This window comes from Cyprinodon tularosa, unplaced genomic scaffold (assembly GCF_016077235.1).
Source record: "Cyprinodon tularosa strain WSP-4 unplaced genomic scaffold, ASM1607723v1 ctg297, whole genome shotgun sequence".
Classification (NCBI taxonomy): Eukaryota; Metazoa; Chordata; class Actinopteri; order Cyprinodontiformes; family Cyprinodontidae; genus Cyprinodon; species Cyprinodon tularosa.
The window spans coordinates 21,644-38,696 of NW_024039004.1; the positions used below are offsets into that span (position 1 = coordinate 21,644).

A 17,053-nucleotide genomic window follows, 5' to 3' on the forward strand; every position below is an offset into this window, starting at 1 on the left:
GCGGTTTTAATATTGATTTAGCTTCAACTCTTAACTTCTAAAACTAGCTGGGTCACAACTTGCTCTTATTGTTTGCTTTTTTTCTCTATTATCTTTTTTTTTCATAACAGAAATGCCCATTTTATGACAGGAATAATTTTTTTCTTGCCAGATTGTATGTATTTCACAGTGAGATTATTTATATGTATCAAAATTTCAAATAAATTAGAAATGAATTGATCAATAAATTGTAAATTGTAGTTAATACAGCGGTGAGAGAAGCAGCATTTAATTTTTCTTCCAGAGCTACAATGGCAAACACCTCAATATCATAACAAATTTATATTTCCAGAGTTACATGATGCATTATTAGGGAGCTACAATTAATTGTTTCATTGATCAGAAATTAACTAATCTCAAAATACCTGCCATAAGGATAAATTATTCTTTCTATTGAATGACTCTTTTAATTACTAAACTAGGAATCACTATATTTCTATATTTTTTAAGCATTAACATTTATTTTGAATTAATACTTGAATTAATTATTACATGAGAATCAATAGGAAGCAATAACCTTATCAATTAAGATTGTCATTTATTATCAATTAACTGATATTTAGCCACTACTAGTTACTGAAAAAATAAATATTCAAAACAATGTTCACATAATGAGCAGTTGGGTTAATCATTAATGAATAGTTTATCAAATGGAAATTTGAACTCAGAAGCATTCAAAGGACAACTGATCAAACTGGTTAAAACACAGAAAATAAACAAAAGTCTGCTACAACAATAGCTGCATATTACAAGACTAAGGATTTTTGCAGGAGTCCTCAGAAACCCAAAGGAAAGATTTTATGGGCTCGTTCTAACTTCTAACATGGCTGCAATCTAAAAGGAGAAATTGATGGGAGATGTTTTCATTCTTCATAACAACGAATCTGGAATCTTCCAACTCATCTATCGTTTGTCATAGCTCCATCAAAACACAAAATCTTCCCCAAACTGGTCAAAAACTAAGCTGTTTTATCGCCAAAGCAACCAGTTCACTATAGGAAGCAGTCATGTTTCTATTCATAATGTTTCAATCCAAACCTTTCTCTCAGTTTATCTGAGTGAAAAATCTTGGCAGACAGCTGCTGAAATCGACCTGGCTTTGCTCTCCAAATAGACAAAACCCTCTTCTGGCAAAGGAGGTGGACAGATGGATGGTTCATAAACAATTATGATCAGATTTTTTATATCACAAAGTGGAAACGTCTTTAGATTATTACCTGGGTTAAATTAAGGGATAATCAATCTTGCAAGAGGAAAAAAAAAAAAGAAACTGTATGACAGAAACTGTATTATTTAAAGCAGAGAAACAACTTATTGTAGAGATGAATCTTAATGAGCAATGATCAGTTACTTGATTTGGCTGCAGTTTCTCTCTTCATTAACACAGCATTTACATTCAAAGTTAGATATTTTAAACATTTAAATTTACTTGAAATTCTGAACTATTTCAACGACTCTGGTTCGAAATAAAATCTGTTTTGAGCCGAGGTATTTACAGCTCTGCATCCTTCCTAGTTTGGAGTAGGTGGTATTAGTTTGCATTTTGTACTTCTACATGACTCTACATCCCACACACAACAGTTCTACCAACAGGGTTTGAGTGTTGAAGCTTTGGGAATAAGCAGTTTAAAAAGTCCTTCTACTCAGTCTGTTTCTCAGTCTTTGTGGTTGTGTTTTTGTTGGAAGTTGGCTCTTTCCTTCTGGAATGTTCTCAGTTGTATTTTTAATGAGGTCAGAAGTTGGCACATTGTACATTTTGTCTTCGGAAGCTTCTGCTTGTGTTTGTTCATCTCTTTCCATCTTGCTATATTTTTGTAAAGCTTGTTCCTAAAAATGTTCATATATGTTTTTCCTTTGTGCTTTTGTTTGCTACTTGGATTTTAATCTTGATTTCTACTTTATTATTTATGGTATATTTAAGGTTTATGTTTCACTCAGTCAATCAATGCTCGTGATCCTTTTTTTTTCTACTTATCCAGTTCTGTTTTTTTAAGTGGTGTTTTTTTGTTTTACCCATCTATTGAGTTTTATTTAAATGTTAGTTTCAGTCTATTTGTCTCAGGAAAGGAGCATCACCAAAAAGGGAAGCGGAGAATCACACCTAAAGAAGTGGGAAGAGAAGGGATATCACTAACTAAATGAGAAACGGAAATTCAGGGAAGTCTCAGCTTAACATACATATATTTGCTCCTCCGACTGCATACTGTGTTTAAAATAGCTATTAGGAATTTTTTTATACCAATCTGAGATATTACAGATCTTCTTTTCTTTAGTCTCTCCTATCCTGGTTTGACAAATATTTTCTCTGCCCTGAAAAATCGAGATTCGCTCCTCTCATCATCTGCTCCTTCCCATCAGCAGAAAAAAAAGTGAAACAAGCAGAAAAAGGTGTTGACTGGACTAACCTGCATGTTTCATGCTCACTATGTCCCTGCAGCTCAGCTGTGTCCAGGTGATCCCTGTATGCCCGCGATATCTCTCCGTGGAGACCGATTGAGCGGCTTACCTGAAACCCGTGTGCTCGGAAAACAACAACGTAGATTAAGCAGAGCAGCCTTTGAAGCAGGAAATGAAAGAATAGGAACTGTGTGATTATGGTTTTATTTTGGGTTGGTTTGAGTTGATTTTAACACAGATCTGAGTCAATTGTCAAGAGAGATTTACATTTCCTGTTTGGTTGGTTTCAAACCAGCAGCATGACTGATCAACTGGAAATAATAAAAGGCATGGGCAACTGTTATCAGCCTAATGAGAAAAAAGGAGATAAGAATAAAACTGAATAAATGGAAATGTTATTTTTACTGCTTGAGCTGTTTTCACCGCTGGATTCATGAAACCATAACTAAATGGAGAAATTCAGTTTCAATATATCCAATTATTTTATTCTGTTTGCTTTTTTGTCATATTTAAAAGTGTCAAGTGTTAAAATCCTAAGGCAAATAAAAACCTTCCAAATCATCATGTCAAAAAGTAATCAAACCCTTTGGTTTTTTACATAGCCCCAGGTGAAGAAGCGAGGGGTCTTCATATGGCGCTGAAAAACATATTGCTAAAGATAAAATTTAACAAGCCGCTTCCAGGCCAGGTTACTGCCAGACCCATAGAAGAAAAAAACAACTTAAGGGCCACAGTAAAGAAGGAACAAAGCAAGGAACCCTTGATGCAACTGTGCCCGGTGCTTTGACCACTGCTGCATGTCGTCCTGTATCAATCCTATTTCTGGTGAGTCTACTTTGAAATATAGGCCACCATATTTGAAAAGATTCTTGACCACTTAAAAAAGAACCTTTCTGACTACATGAACTAGGTAAAACAATTTCAAAAAGACAAGCCTTGCTCGATCTGTAGAAATTCAAAAACCAATACAAAACAACCTCATTGTTATCTATCAGTCTAGGAAGGGATAAATGGCTATATCTAAACTCTCAGGATCCATCCATACCAGATAAGAGCCATTAGGTGCATTTAGCCATCAAATTCTTAAATGTGCAATTACAAAAATAAATTTGTTAAATGGAAACACAAAACAATCTTTTAAAGGAAATCACTATTTTCAATTAAACTTTCTCTTTTTGTGGTTGTATTGATAGCCAGTCATATTCTTATATTTTCACAAAACCGCAATGGAAACACTTTTTTTTCATATCACACCAGTCACTGGATCTTACTGCCTTGCAAAATAAAGAAAATCCGAATAAAGAAAATCAACAACCAGTATAGGTCCAGAGACATTTTTAATTATAATCTTGGACTTTAAGCAAAATTTAACACTGAAATAAAATGAGGTGTTTATGCATCCATGTTATAGATTGAATTTTTAAATAAAAAAATATAAATTTTTTTTTGCATTTTAAAATCTTAAGTGTTTTTTTAAGTAGAGAACAACAATCATTCAGTTTAAAATGGACAATTTCCTAATTCACATTTCTATAAAACACGTGTATATAAAACTGTCTGTTTTGTTTTTTCTTTTTTATGGCTTAATGAGAGCAGTGGGCTTCAGGCTGACCTGCAAGGCTTTAAAACTGGGTTTGAATGCCGACAAAGCCATTCTCAAGCACATAACAACAATCATTGCGAGCCTGGATCGATATAATTTTTTTTATGTTCATGGTGGAGAATCCTGCTTTACAGCAGCAGGTTGAGTTAAAGCTGAAGTCTGTAAGTTTTTAAAAATCACTTTTTTGTCATATTGGCTAAAACTGTCCCTATGCCCAGACAGCAGTACATGTGATATGTAACCTGTGAAAAAAACTGCTTTAATTGGTCCCGCCTACTGCCTGTATTGCAATCTGGAAAGAACATTTCGGGACAAGACAAAACAACCAATCACAGCCAGAGGAGCGTCTGATGGAGTGTCAATCACAGCTCACACACGCTGAATCCCGCCCCCTCCCTCTCACCGCTGAACCTGCCCCTGCCGAACTTTGTAACTTCTGTATAACCAGCATCTTATATCTAGCTGCTTGGAGGTGAGTGTTATCGCTCTTACCAGTTCACACTCCATGCCGCGTACGCTGCTTGGACGCTTCTGGTTGCATGCGGTAGTGGCGCAGATGCTGTGAGAGGGGTGGAGCTTAGAGGTGGGGCATGAGTGAAGCAGAGAGGGTGGGGGAGTGGCGTAAAACCTGTTTTTCTTCAAATTGTCAGTCGAAGTCTGCTCTCTTCTCAATGTTACAGACTGCAGCTTTAAACATACTCCAAATGTGCAGGGTCATCTTTGAGCCCGCCATTTCACTTTTCTGTCACCAGTTCACCACAGTTCTTCCAGCAGTCCACACTTTCTTTCTCTTTTTCTCATTGTGGTCCTTCTTCCCATTGCCCAGCTTGCCACAGGTTTGCCTGCTGTGTCTTGAAGCAGCTAGATACAGCAGTAGAAGCCTTGACTGACACAGCTCATTGGCTAATTTCCCTTATGTGTAGCCTGGTCCCACAAGCTATGGGGGGCTTTACCGTACAAATAGGAGAAGCGGTGCAACTGAAATTAGACACTTTCATTGGACAAAATGCGGTAACTACGTTGGGTCCAAAATAGCCAGCAGGGGGTCCGTATCCGGACCACGGTCCGCTAATCTGTGACTTCTGGCATATGATATATGGACATATTTTCTAGTGAACAAAACATATTCACATGCAATTTTTATTGCATTTGTTATTTAATGAATAATTGCAAAACTTTGCATTCTTGAATTTAGCAGAATACCAACATAGTTTTATGCACATTTGTAATGGAAATGCATCTATGAATGGAGAAAGCAAAAGACAGCTGCTGATCTTTCCACGACTGTCCAAAATCACTTCCTTCCTGTTTATGTTTCCACTAAATGAACAGACTTAAAATTCAACAGTTTACTAGTAAATACTGCTGTGTTTGGAAATGCTTGTGCTACAACCTCTTTGTAACTTCATGCATAATGCGTAATAATGTCCTCTTTTTTATGTCTATGCACAAAGATCAGGCTCCTCACCAAGGAGGAAAATGTGATTACTCTGTAATACACTGCACAAGTCCAACCTATGCTCATTCCTCTGCGAGCTGAGCAAGTCATTTCCCCCATTATGTGTGAGTGTGCTTCAAAATCTGCAACATTCGAGAGCTTCTCAGCTCGTTGCCTGCCACTAATGTGTCAAATGGACAATGGGGTGTTTAGGCCCATTTTGGCAGAGGGGGTTTTATGATGTGGAAACAAGCTGTCGGACTGAAGCAGATAATGGGAGAGAGAAATCTGATGTCTCTGCAACCTTCCTGTAAATGAGGTTATGCTGAAATTTTTTATCTATTCAGTTATCTTTTAGCTTGGATTTATCTGCAGTTTTGTCTAACTGAATCAGAAAAAATCTGCAATCAACAAGAAGGGCTCACTAATGCAATATACAAGCTTGGATGCGCATCTCTGTCACAAACAGATCAAACGAAGAGACTGGAGCTACAGACGGAAACACGAGAGAGATAGAGAGAAGAAAGCGTTTGTGCTCGCCTTAGATTGAAAAGCAGCAGCAGCGTGAACGAAAGTGTGTGAGGAGAGGTGGGGAGAGATAGAGAGAGAGAGAGAGAGAGAGAGAGAAACAGGGAGGGGAAGAGAAAGTGGGGAGGGCTGCACTCGCCATCATCTGACAGGCGAGAGGCTGACTTCGACAGCAGGTGTTGGAGGATAGAGAGGCTGATCTAGACGCATGGAGCGAGCGATACCAAGACGAGCACCAAGTTATTGAAGAGGGGAGGCTGAGCTGTGAGTGAGGTAGCACCAAAGACAGGTGAGCATGGGGAGATATACAATAGTGTACTGCCTTTGTGGTGATAAACTGCTGATGATGGAAGATGAATGAATTGAGCTTAACTCATGACAAGAATTGACAGATAAAGGGGAAACTGACAGAATAGGTACAACTCAAAAGGTTGTGCCTCTTGTACAACTCTGCTGATCGTTTCTGATCTCTTAATCCTACTGTGTGCCACTCTGAATGCTGAACTTTTTCTGTATGGCTGCCTCCTCCTCACTCTCCTGTCCATAGAGGAAGTAGACGACTGTTATCTCCAGTAAATGACTCTGCTTTCATTGTGCATTAGCTTATAGACTTGATTAGATTAGTTTTCTCTACTAAGTGGACCTGCCAAGCATTGGAGTTTATGTGTACTTGCCTTACTCAGACATTGCAAGTGTGTGTGTGTTATTTTGTATATGGGTGCTGACGTCGGTGTTGGACTGGGAGAAGAAAAAGATGCATCCAGGCAAAATATTCTTCTATTCTTCCCAAAGCAAAACTGTGATCTAATTATTAATTGTGCTCAATATGAATAATGAATCCTAGATATTCAGCCCAGGGTAAGAATGTCATAACAATGCAGTGAATCCTGATGTAGCTACAGAGACAATGAACTGGATATACGCATGCTTTCATGAGAACACCTCACATATTTGAGCCTTATTTGCCTCACATATCAGTAATTAGCAAGCCGGAAATGTGCCAACCTGTCTGCAAAGATTGTGCTTTTCCAGGATCTTTGTTTTGGTGTTAATGACAAAAGAACTTGATGATAACAACCTTAGATTTTTAGCAAAACACTCAGCACACAGGCAGCAATCATGCTCTCAGTTCAAGACAGGAAACAAATTATTGTTACCTCCTGTGGTGCGGGTGAGAGGTGTGTTGATTTTGGTGTTTTTTGTAGAGTAATTTGCATTGGAAACCCATCTAATGAAAGCAGTTCCCTTTCTTTCATTTTCACACAGCTGTTGCTTTGCTATACAGCAACTAACAATAGGATATGTTTTGTTATACATCGACTCTTAAAAATGAAGGAACACATGCTGATATTTTAGTTGTTTGGATTTAAACGATTTAAACTATAGAAAATTATTAACTCTCACTTTTTTCAATTATTGCAGTTTGTTTCCATTGTGCCAATGTATATAAATAATGCTGTGAGCTATTATTTAACCTATTCCTAGCTACTGTATTTTCACAGAAAGGTTCTTTGTTTGTTTTTTCTAACTTCGCTATACCCTGACTTAAACTCTGAAAATATGGACAACTTAGGATAACACAACTTTTCCCATCTAATTGAAGTGATAATAGGTCTAAACCCACAGAATATTTTGAAAAATTCCAATAATGTAACAGTTTTACCTCCTTCTTTATAGTTGTTTTGTGCAAAGATAATTACCATTTATATGTGGAGCACATTTTTTTTTCATCTTTGTCTAATTAAACTAAATATTGTTTTACTTTGAGTAGGACATTATCCAGTGCTCGGGAGGGGCAGCAGCTCTTGTCACATCTTCTGATGTCCCAACAGCAGGAGAACATGCCAAATAAACCAGTTGGACTCCATCCTCAGCAATTACTCCTTTGCACTTTGGCTCCATCTCTATATGTTGTATCGACCAGTTGATGGTGATAGTTGCCTCCTCTTACTGTACTTCACCAGATTTGATTTTCACCATTATCCACAACGTCTGGAAAGGTTTTATAGTTTCGAAGATGTTTCCCAGGAGCTGGTCAAACAAACAGCCGCTTTTCTCCTCCAGGTTTATACGCTGCTTATTTAGTTGGAGCTATAAATAATCCATTTGTTTCCCCAATGGAAAAAACATTTGTGGGAACAAGCAGTTTTGTTGTTGTTTCCTGCAGATTAGCTCAAACTTGTTCCTGGCTATCGATTTTGCAGTTCAGTATCCGTCTTTTATCTCTCCATGTATCCTCACCTTTGTCAGCTTGGTGAGTTGACCCGCCTTTTGAGCAGATGGTCATGCAGGCTAACCTGACAACAGCCAGATGCATGTCTCGCTCCGCCCAGCTCCACTCACATACATCTGGGAACCCGCTCATTGAAAGTGATTTCCCCAACCGAATTTATGGTCTGTCCAATCAGGACGCAGGGTGGGTGTGTCCTGGAGTGGAGAAGCGACCGTGAGATTCCAACAACAATGGCGGCTCGCATTGAGGAAGCAAGCGTTAGCATTGATGCTGCTATTTCTTCTGTGTTGTCCAATATATCTGATATTGTTTAATTAAAAGAACATCAGAGAACGGCTTTGAAGGCTTTTGTTGGTGGAAACGATGTTTTCGCCCTTCTCCCGACCGGATTTGGCAAGAGCTTGATCTATCAAATGGCTCCTCCTCTCACAGCGTCACGGGTTAGCTTCGGTGTGAGTGGTTGAAATAGCACGTCAATAAAGATGACAGACAAGTGGCTTATCCAATCATATGCAAGGAGTTTTGATAAGGCCCAGCCTTCAGTAAAGGCAATTCCTATGGCGGGTTCCCAGATGTATGTGAGCGGAGCTAGGCGGAGTGAGACATGCATCTGGCTGTTGTCAGGTTACATGCAGGCTTCAAAACAAGTCATCTATTACCTTCTATCATTGAAATTCATTCCTTTTTTTTTGTATAAAAATCAATGATAGCACTGGAATAAAAATGAATTTCGTTGATGTTAAATGATAAAGACCCCCTGTAAAGCCTCCTCATATTATAAAAAAGACTAAACCCCTTTTAGCCAGCATACATAAAAAAAAGACAATTGTGTGTCTGCCTTCCAACCAACGATTTTTAATGTCATAACAAAGTATGAAAGGGGTAACCTCCATTTATCAGGTTGGTGGTTTCAAAGTCATGGCAGAGCCATTTGAAAAATTATTAATATATCACACCTTACAAGATTTACAAGAATATATTGTTAAACCTTTGGTTAAAATATAAATACAATTTATATTTTCACTCGTTAAATACATAAAATACAGAATGTTTTGATGGCATGTGGTGACCTATATAAGGTATGTCCGACCTCCCGTAAATTGATTCCTGGAGATATGAACTTTCTTCCCTATGCTCCTGCAAGTACCACACAGGCATAGAGTATAGCTGAATGTTTAAGATATGCAGTCCCTCACAAAAGGGTCCCTTGGTCTTTCTTAAATTTTTTCATCATAGAACCGTAAAAATAAATGTTTGTCTTTTGTGTGTCTGGATTGTTTTACCTTCAATGTGAGGGTGATGTATCGTAAAATATTCTACACATTTGGAACTTACAGGTACATAAGGGAACAGTTCTCTATTTGAGTATGGGTTAGGTTCAGGGCTAAGGTGTGAATTCAGTTTAGATTAGGGTTAGGAATATGTTGGTAATCGTTAGGTTTAGGGTCTGGGTTAGGCTATATAAAGAGAATGTCAATGAAATATCCTCATAAATTATGTAAACAAAGCTGTGTGTGATTGTGTGTGTGAGTGTTTTATTGGAGGGGTTGGGGGTACTTTATTCAATAGTCATCACAAGTAGTATAACAATTTTAAAGCTCACAGAAAACAACTTCACAAAAAATCTGAGCATTTGGGTCATACAACCACTTTTAGCTGCAGTTACAAATACAAGACATTTCGGGATGTGTCTTTATGTGACTAACAGTTCCAGGAGACCCACAATTCAGCCAGGCACAACAAAAAGAGAGGCATTTAAACAGTTTATTCAAATGCAAACTGCAGCAGGTCAGAAGGAAAACTACGGAAGCATGCAAAGGAACCAGTATGGGCAGGGGGATCGGGTTAGTAGGTAATAAGCTACCGAGGGAAGGTTAATTGCCAATAACTCAGACTAAACACTGCTAACTTCTTCTGAATAGAGGGAGTTATTTGGATCATTAACTTTGGTTCCTCAATGATGGAGGTGTCACTGGAGCTTTGCAGATGAAAGCTGCTCCACCGAATAGTCAGAAGTTTCAGAGGGAGAAATCCTTGCATGTGTTAATAATGGTTTGACAGGAACCAGTGTCCAGTGATAGAACAAGGCCAGAACCAGAGAGGCAGAATCGGTAGGGACATCCACAAACCCTAACCAGGAGGTCCAGCCAGAGTCAGAGCAGAGGTAATCAGTCCAATCCAGGGAAATAACAGGAGAAAAAATCCAGGGCACAAAACAGAGTTGGTGACCAGAAGCCGATGAGAGATCCATCATGGGCAAGGCAGAGCAGGGTTTAAACAGGAGGCAGAAACGGAGTTGTGATCAGGCAGAAGGAACACTAGACTTTTCCTCTTCAAGGGCTTTCAGACAGAGTCTGTCTGCCAGAACTTTATTTAAAATCACCATGCTCATATGATAGGCGGGGAAAAATAAGACAAAAAATCAATAAACAGTGTATTTTATGCATGGTAGGAGGTCAAGATTACAGAAAACCGAAATGTGATTTTGCACAGCTCTCATGACATTTCCATTTGTTAAAGTGGAGCAGTGATCAAATGTAAAAATTGGGAGACAAAAAAATATGGTGCAAAAAAATAGTTTGATGCAGACTCTTCCCAGAGGTCAGCAGGGAGAATAGTCCATGGTGGGGTTGTGACGGGTTATTGATAATGTTACGGGTTTGGGACACCCAGCGCTGGGATGAAATGTCTTTTATGGAGGGTAGAGGAGCCCCGATGATCCTCACTGCTGTTCTCACCACTCTCCTCACATCCTTCCAGTCTGAGGAGCTGCAGCCTCCACATCACACAGTGAGACAGCTGGTTAGAACGCTCTCTATGCTGCTTCTGTAGAAGGTCGTAAGGATGGGTGGGTGCAGGTGGGCTCTCCTCATCCTCCATAGGAAGTACATACGATTTTGTGCCCTTTTGACCAGGAGGTGTTGTTCACAGTCCAAGTGAGGTTATTTGTGATGTGCACCCCCAGGAATTTGGTGATGCTGACCACCTCTACAGCTGAGCTGGCGATGAGCAGTGGAGCGTGGTTAGGCCAATTTTTCCTGAAGTCAACAATGATCTCCTTCGTTTTTTCAGGACATTCAGGATCAGGTTGTTGTGAAATAGCAATCCTCTTAAATACCAAGGATTGTTATAAGGAACAGGAGACTCACAGCTCATCACTCTGCCCTCTTCCTGAGATAAGAAATTATTTTGGCAAGCTTTATAAAAAACTCTCTGAGAATCCCTTTTCATTGGCCTCACCTCGTTATTAACCATTCCACTGTCTTTGTGGCTGCATTTTCTTTTCCTTCAATAAAGTTTCTATTATATTTTCTTTAGTTCATCACCTTTTCCATTTTATTGTACGCAACATGTGCAGATTGGTCATGACATGCGGCACAGCGTTTGTATTTTGATTGACATCCTGCGTGGCTGTGTGACAATGACTGCAACTCTGCTTTCTTTTAAATAAAAGACCTGTTGATTACATTTTTTTTTTAATTTTCAGAAACTGTCAAATGGGGGACATAACTAGTTGTTATGTGTTTGGCTCTGTGTTTGGCTCTGATCATCTTCCCATCCCCACCAGCTTCTCTGTATCTGTGGTGAAGAAAGAGGTTTCTGTCATGATTTTATCTAAAGCTTGGACCCACATGCAGTGAAGCCAAACAGATAGACACAGAGTAAAAGTTTCAACGGGTTTTATTGAAATGTATTTTGAGTTTGGTGCAGAGTTTCTCCGAACTCTGCTCTGCCGGGAAAATGGAAGACGAGGGGAAGACAGACTGTTAGATTCAGGCTCAATGGGGAATTTGAGTTGTTAATCTCGAAGCAGGGGATTTGTTGCCACTTACATTTCCAGAGAAGAAGAGACACGTAGACTCCAGTCTGTGTGTTGGTCTTCCAGAGTTTGTTTGATTCGGTGGAGGGCGGAACAGGGTTTACCCAGAATTCGGACGGAGTGGAATGATGCAGCCGCTGGTTGCAACACAGTTTTCCTGTGGTACTTGAACGGGTCGTGGTGAAGATGACTTCCTTACTCAGAGAGTCATCTCAGCGTGCTCAAAGGGGCTGGATCCAAACCTCCTGTTTGGAATCCGTCGCTCAGTGTAAGACTCATTTGATCCCACTTGTGAGAAGGCGGTCCGAAGAGGTCCAGTTTGCAGAAAGGCTTCCTGCCGAAAGGCAAAAACAAACAAAGTTGAGACTCAGGGAGAAACAAGCGCTCAGAAAACTCAATGAGATCTCAGCTTGGCTAGAGGACAAAAACTCAAAATGCAAAAACTCAGATTAGACTCAGCTTAAACAAGGCTTGGCTAGAGTACCCCAAACTGGCAAACACTCTGGCGTCGAAGTAGTGGCAACCAGCAGCTTAAGAGTAGTCTGGTGATGAGGCAACCGTTTGCAGGTGTGTGAGGAGGCGAACCGGAGCCAGGCGCCTCCTGGTGATGGAAGGGAGAAACACAAAAGACAAGACAATGAGACAAACACAAAAACTGGGATCCTGACAATTTCCCCTCTACAAAACTTTTTTTCATGTCAGCCAGAAGGCTCAGTTTAAGTCGCATCTGACCAAAGCTGCAACTTCCTGGGCTTCTATTATCTTTCTTATTGTATCTCCTCCACAAAGCCAAGCCACAAGGAACTTATGACTTACTTGTTGTGTCTAGGTGTTCTTGAAACTGAGCTCTGTAGCCCCCTAGCATTGCTGTTAGCTGTTTTAATACTATTTTAATCTTAACTGCTTTGTCAGTTTCTGGTGTTTGGTAGGTTTCATATTGTGTTCAAAGGGTAAAATATTGTTTTATGATGAAAGGCAGCTTTAAAGTTCTCCACAACATTTTTTTCTAACTTATCTGTTTCTTGACTTGTTTTGGGTCTCAGTGAAACTATTTGTTCACAAATACCTGAAGCCTTCACAAAACAAATGTATTATTTACCTGGATGACATTGCACAGAGGTAAATAATATTTACTGGTGAGATGCATTCTTAAGGCAGAATCTGTTTTGGAATAAAAGAGTACGAATTACAAATCCATTCATTTAGTAGTAGGTTTTTAAAAAGCCTGTTTCACCATCTCAACAAACCTAATTAAAGCACACTTAACTTTGTGAAGGATTTGTAACAAAATGTGGGAAGCCTTAAAAAGTATGAATATTTTTGTAAGGCACAGATAGCTGCAGAACAAAGGATTGCTTTTCTTTGCTAATAATGACACCAGATTATCCAAGGTCTTTTCTGCTAACGAGAAAAATCATATAGACCTATTAGAGCTTTGATAGTGGATTAAAAGGTATAGTGGAGGATGTTCTTTAAACGGGTGGAAAATCCAAAAAATCGGTCCTCCTAATTGTCAATCATTCTGGTAATATGTTTACATAAGGTTGTCCTCCGTGCTCATCCAGATTTTGATGTAATGCTGGTGAGACTGACATAGCAGAAAAATTTAAAATCTTCTTTTAAAGAGAAAGTTTGTATGAGTGATGCAAACATTTACATGTAAACAGAGCGTGCACAAGGAGAAATGGGCTCATGCACGCTCTCGCACACATTTAATAGGCATTCCCTGTTGCGGCTGGTACAAGGTTGTGCATGTGCACTTTTTTTTTTAAGTGTAGAGGGATCGTCTTTTCAAAAATTTGCGAAATCCTCCACTATACCTTTAATAGCCCATGTCACCCTGGAATCGGGCAACCCCACAATAATAGTGCAGACAAGCTGAAGTCAGAACCTGCTAACAGCAGTTCAGGGTAACCTTTGTTTGTCAAAGTAACCAAAGCATTGTTAATCTGCACATACAGCCATGAGTAAGAATTTACTTTAACAGCAAATGTGTAAATGCTAAAATGACTTCAGGATTAAACTTCTTCAAATTTTAAATGATTATAAAATATTTTGTCTAAATATGCATGTGATTGGATAGTCCCAAGGTTCAGCTAATTGCATGAGTTACAACACAGAGATAAACATGGCAGATTAAAGCTAGTTTGGTTCATTCAACATTAGCCTTGATCTGAACATGACATTCAATCTATGGATATCAACGGTTGTAATCTTTTAGCAAAAAGGTTATATGTTAAGCATGCCCTCAGAGAAAAATTTGATTTTATTAGTAGGTAGATTAAGCTGTTGACCTGTGTGGATTTATCCGTCCATATTGACCCTGCTCGTCTGCCACTCTGCTGCCAAATCTTCTCTTTCTGAAATACAGTTTTTAATCCAGTTTGTTGATGCACTTTTTATATTAAGAGGTACAACCTGAACTTAAACATGATTGAACTGCAGAGCTTATGACCCACACAGTCAGTAGAGACTGCAGCTGGTAAACATAGGATTAATTATTGGATTTAGATATTAGACTGTCTGTTGTCGATATGAGAAACATTCTAGAAAATCAGATTTTCCTTATAAAAAAAAAACAACTAATATAATAATATAATAATCCATCAGTATAAAAAAAATGAAAGTTTTTATCACTGTGGATTTTACCTGGATTTTTTTTGCAGAACTTAAACTGTTATACACCACTGGTTCTTATTACTATAGAACAAGTCAAAGCTGATTTCAACTCTCTTGTGGTTTCGCAAAACTTTTCTTTAATTCTTATTTTCATGGTTTGTTTTTATTGTGTTATTTTACATTTTTTATAATCAACACTTTTAATAATTATTTTAATGGTTTTCTGAACGGCATTTTATGATGTCTTGGTATATGCAAGGCACTTAACGAGTTAACGTTACTTAAAAAAGTGTTCTTGTCTAGAATTTTAAAGAGATTTTGGCAAGTTTTTAAAGTATATGACACAATAATGAATGAACTTATATTTTTGAAGCTAACGAAAAATCAGATATGGTTTTCAGATCTAGGAATCAAATTGGAAAACATTGCATTACCATTATATTCACACCCTGTACTGAAACTCCTTTATAGAAACCAAAGCATAAAATGCAGAGATGCGCAGCTCTCGTTGCAAGCATTTTGGAAATCTGCCTTTTATGGAAAATAGGAGGAAAAAGGATATTGTTAAAAACAATGAGAAAAAATGATGCTCCCATGTGCTAAAAGTCATGCAGGGGGAACATCTTTAGGCACCTAAGACCTGATCTTGGGCCTGTTGTTCTGCTCATTTTAGATACACAATTTGATTTGCAAATGATTGGTAGATGAGCTTTGTGCACACTTTTCATTTTACAACAGTTTAATAAACCTTTTGAAGTCCAGGGACCTAGTCTGTTGATGTCCAACAATGAGAGAGGCGTAGCCTAAAACTATGTTGGTAGCCTGTCATCTAAAATCTTTATGAAATATTGGGGTTCGGATTTGTAACTTGACAAAAGGTGAAAAATGTGTGAATACTTTTAAAATGTAATAATTAGGTCAAAGGTTCCTAACACTCTTGGTCCATTTAGCATGCAGCTCCATTTTTGGTCAGATCCCAAATATGTACATAAAGTGTCTCTGTATAAACCTTTGCTACTTTTTCTAAACCCACCTTTGCACTTTACTGTACATCTACAATCTTGTAATTTTCACCCTCAGTAGAACAAAGAGAAGATCAGTGTCCCAGCAATCCAATTTTCCTTTGATTTGACTCATGAGTTGTATAATAGCTGCAGTATTTTGTGTAATTTCATGCAAGCAATCATTCCACAATTTGTGATTTCAGGATTATTTCTAAGTGGTTTAGGGTCTCCATCATGTTGCTAGGAGACAAACACATGAACAAACTTTGCCTGTTAATGTTGAGAATAAGCTGTTAATACTGTGTGTAGCAGAGAGTAAAATACAAGTGGGATTATTTGATATGAAGGTGAATGTAAAAGCAATATAAACACTCATTGTATGAATGATGCACTCAGACCGACAACATTCAGATCTCTCTTTTAGTCTTAAGGATACAAAGAGCATTTTGTTGTCATTTTTAAAGGAATGTCCCAAGTCTCAAATCTTGTAAGACTAAGTTCACTCTTACCGATGAAGTCTGCAAAGTGTTCATTTTAAAAGAAACCTTAATCAGCATGTAGCTTGTTAATGGACAAGGCGGCTCTTTATGTTTTTTGCTTAGCTTGATAAGTGTTAATGAAATCTACACCTTCTATTAACTACCTCTTTGTTTTTTTATTCTCTTATTCACATTTCTCAATACTATCCTTATGCTAAAAGTTAATCTCCTCCACTACTAAAGGTTATTGCCTTCAGGGAGGCAGATAACTTCCTTTTTTCAACATAACACCATCACTGCAGGACTTGTAAGGATGATGGTAACTGATAAAATGTCTTTTTCAGTCATTCACAGAATTGAGCCGTCTGCTCCAGGTTAAATGGGTTTTTACCCTACTTCCTGAAGCACTGTTCAGAGGACATTGTTGTGTCTACTTTTTTAATCTAGAATCTATTATGGTTCAAATGTAGTTCCATAGATCCTCCTAAACGCAATGTTTACAGATCTGTAAGATTAAGTTTTAAATCAGTTAAAACTTCCCTTTATAATTAAGTAAAACTTTTTTTTTGATTAACTTAAACGGATTAATCTACTTGTTTTATTTCTATATATTAGTTTCTACTTCAATATGTAAAGTTTAGATGTGGAATGATAAATAGACAAAAGTTAAACTTAAATCTTTAAAGAATTTGGGCAAATTTTCCCAGATTTGATATGTATCTTATCAACATGCTTTTCTTAGAATACTACACAGTGAATGAAAATGGGTAAGCAGTGAGTAACTGTGGGGATTTCTGTTGTGATTTTCCTAAAAGAAAGGTGGTAATCACCACAGAAAAAAGAAATCTACATCGACAACATTTTCTAAGCTACAAAGTCAACAGATTAAATGA

At 38.1% G+C, this 17,053-nt stretch overlaps 1 protein-coding gene across 2 annotated transcripts in view; it reads left to right on the plus strand.

Moving 5' to 3' along the window:
- Positions 1 to 6,129: 6,129 nt before the first annotated feature.
- Positions 6,130 to 17,053, plus strand: part of si:dkey-166d12.2 (rap1 GTPase-activating protein 1) — a 61,742-nt gene continuing 50,818 nt past the window's right edge. For both annotated transcript variants that reach the window (XM_038291214.1, XM_038291215.1), the window contains exon 1: positions 6,130 to 6,294. The gene's annotated coding sequence lies outside the window, so the exon portion shown is untranslated. The remainder of the gene's footprint in view (positions 6,295 to 17,053) is intronic.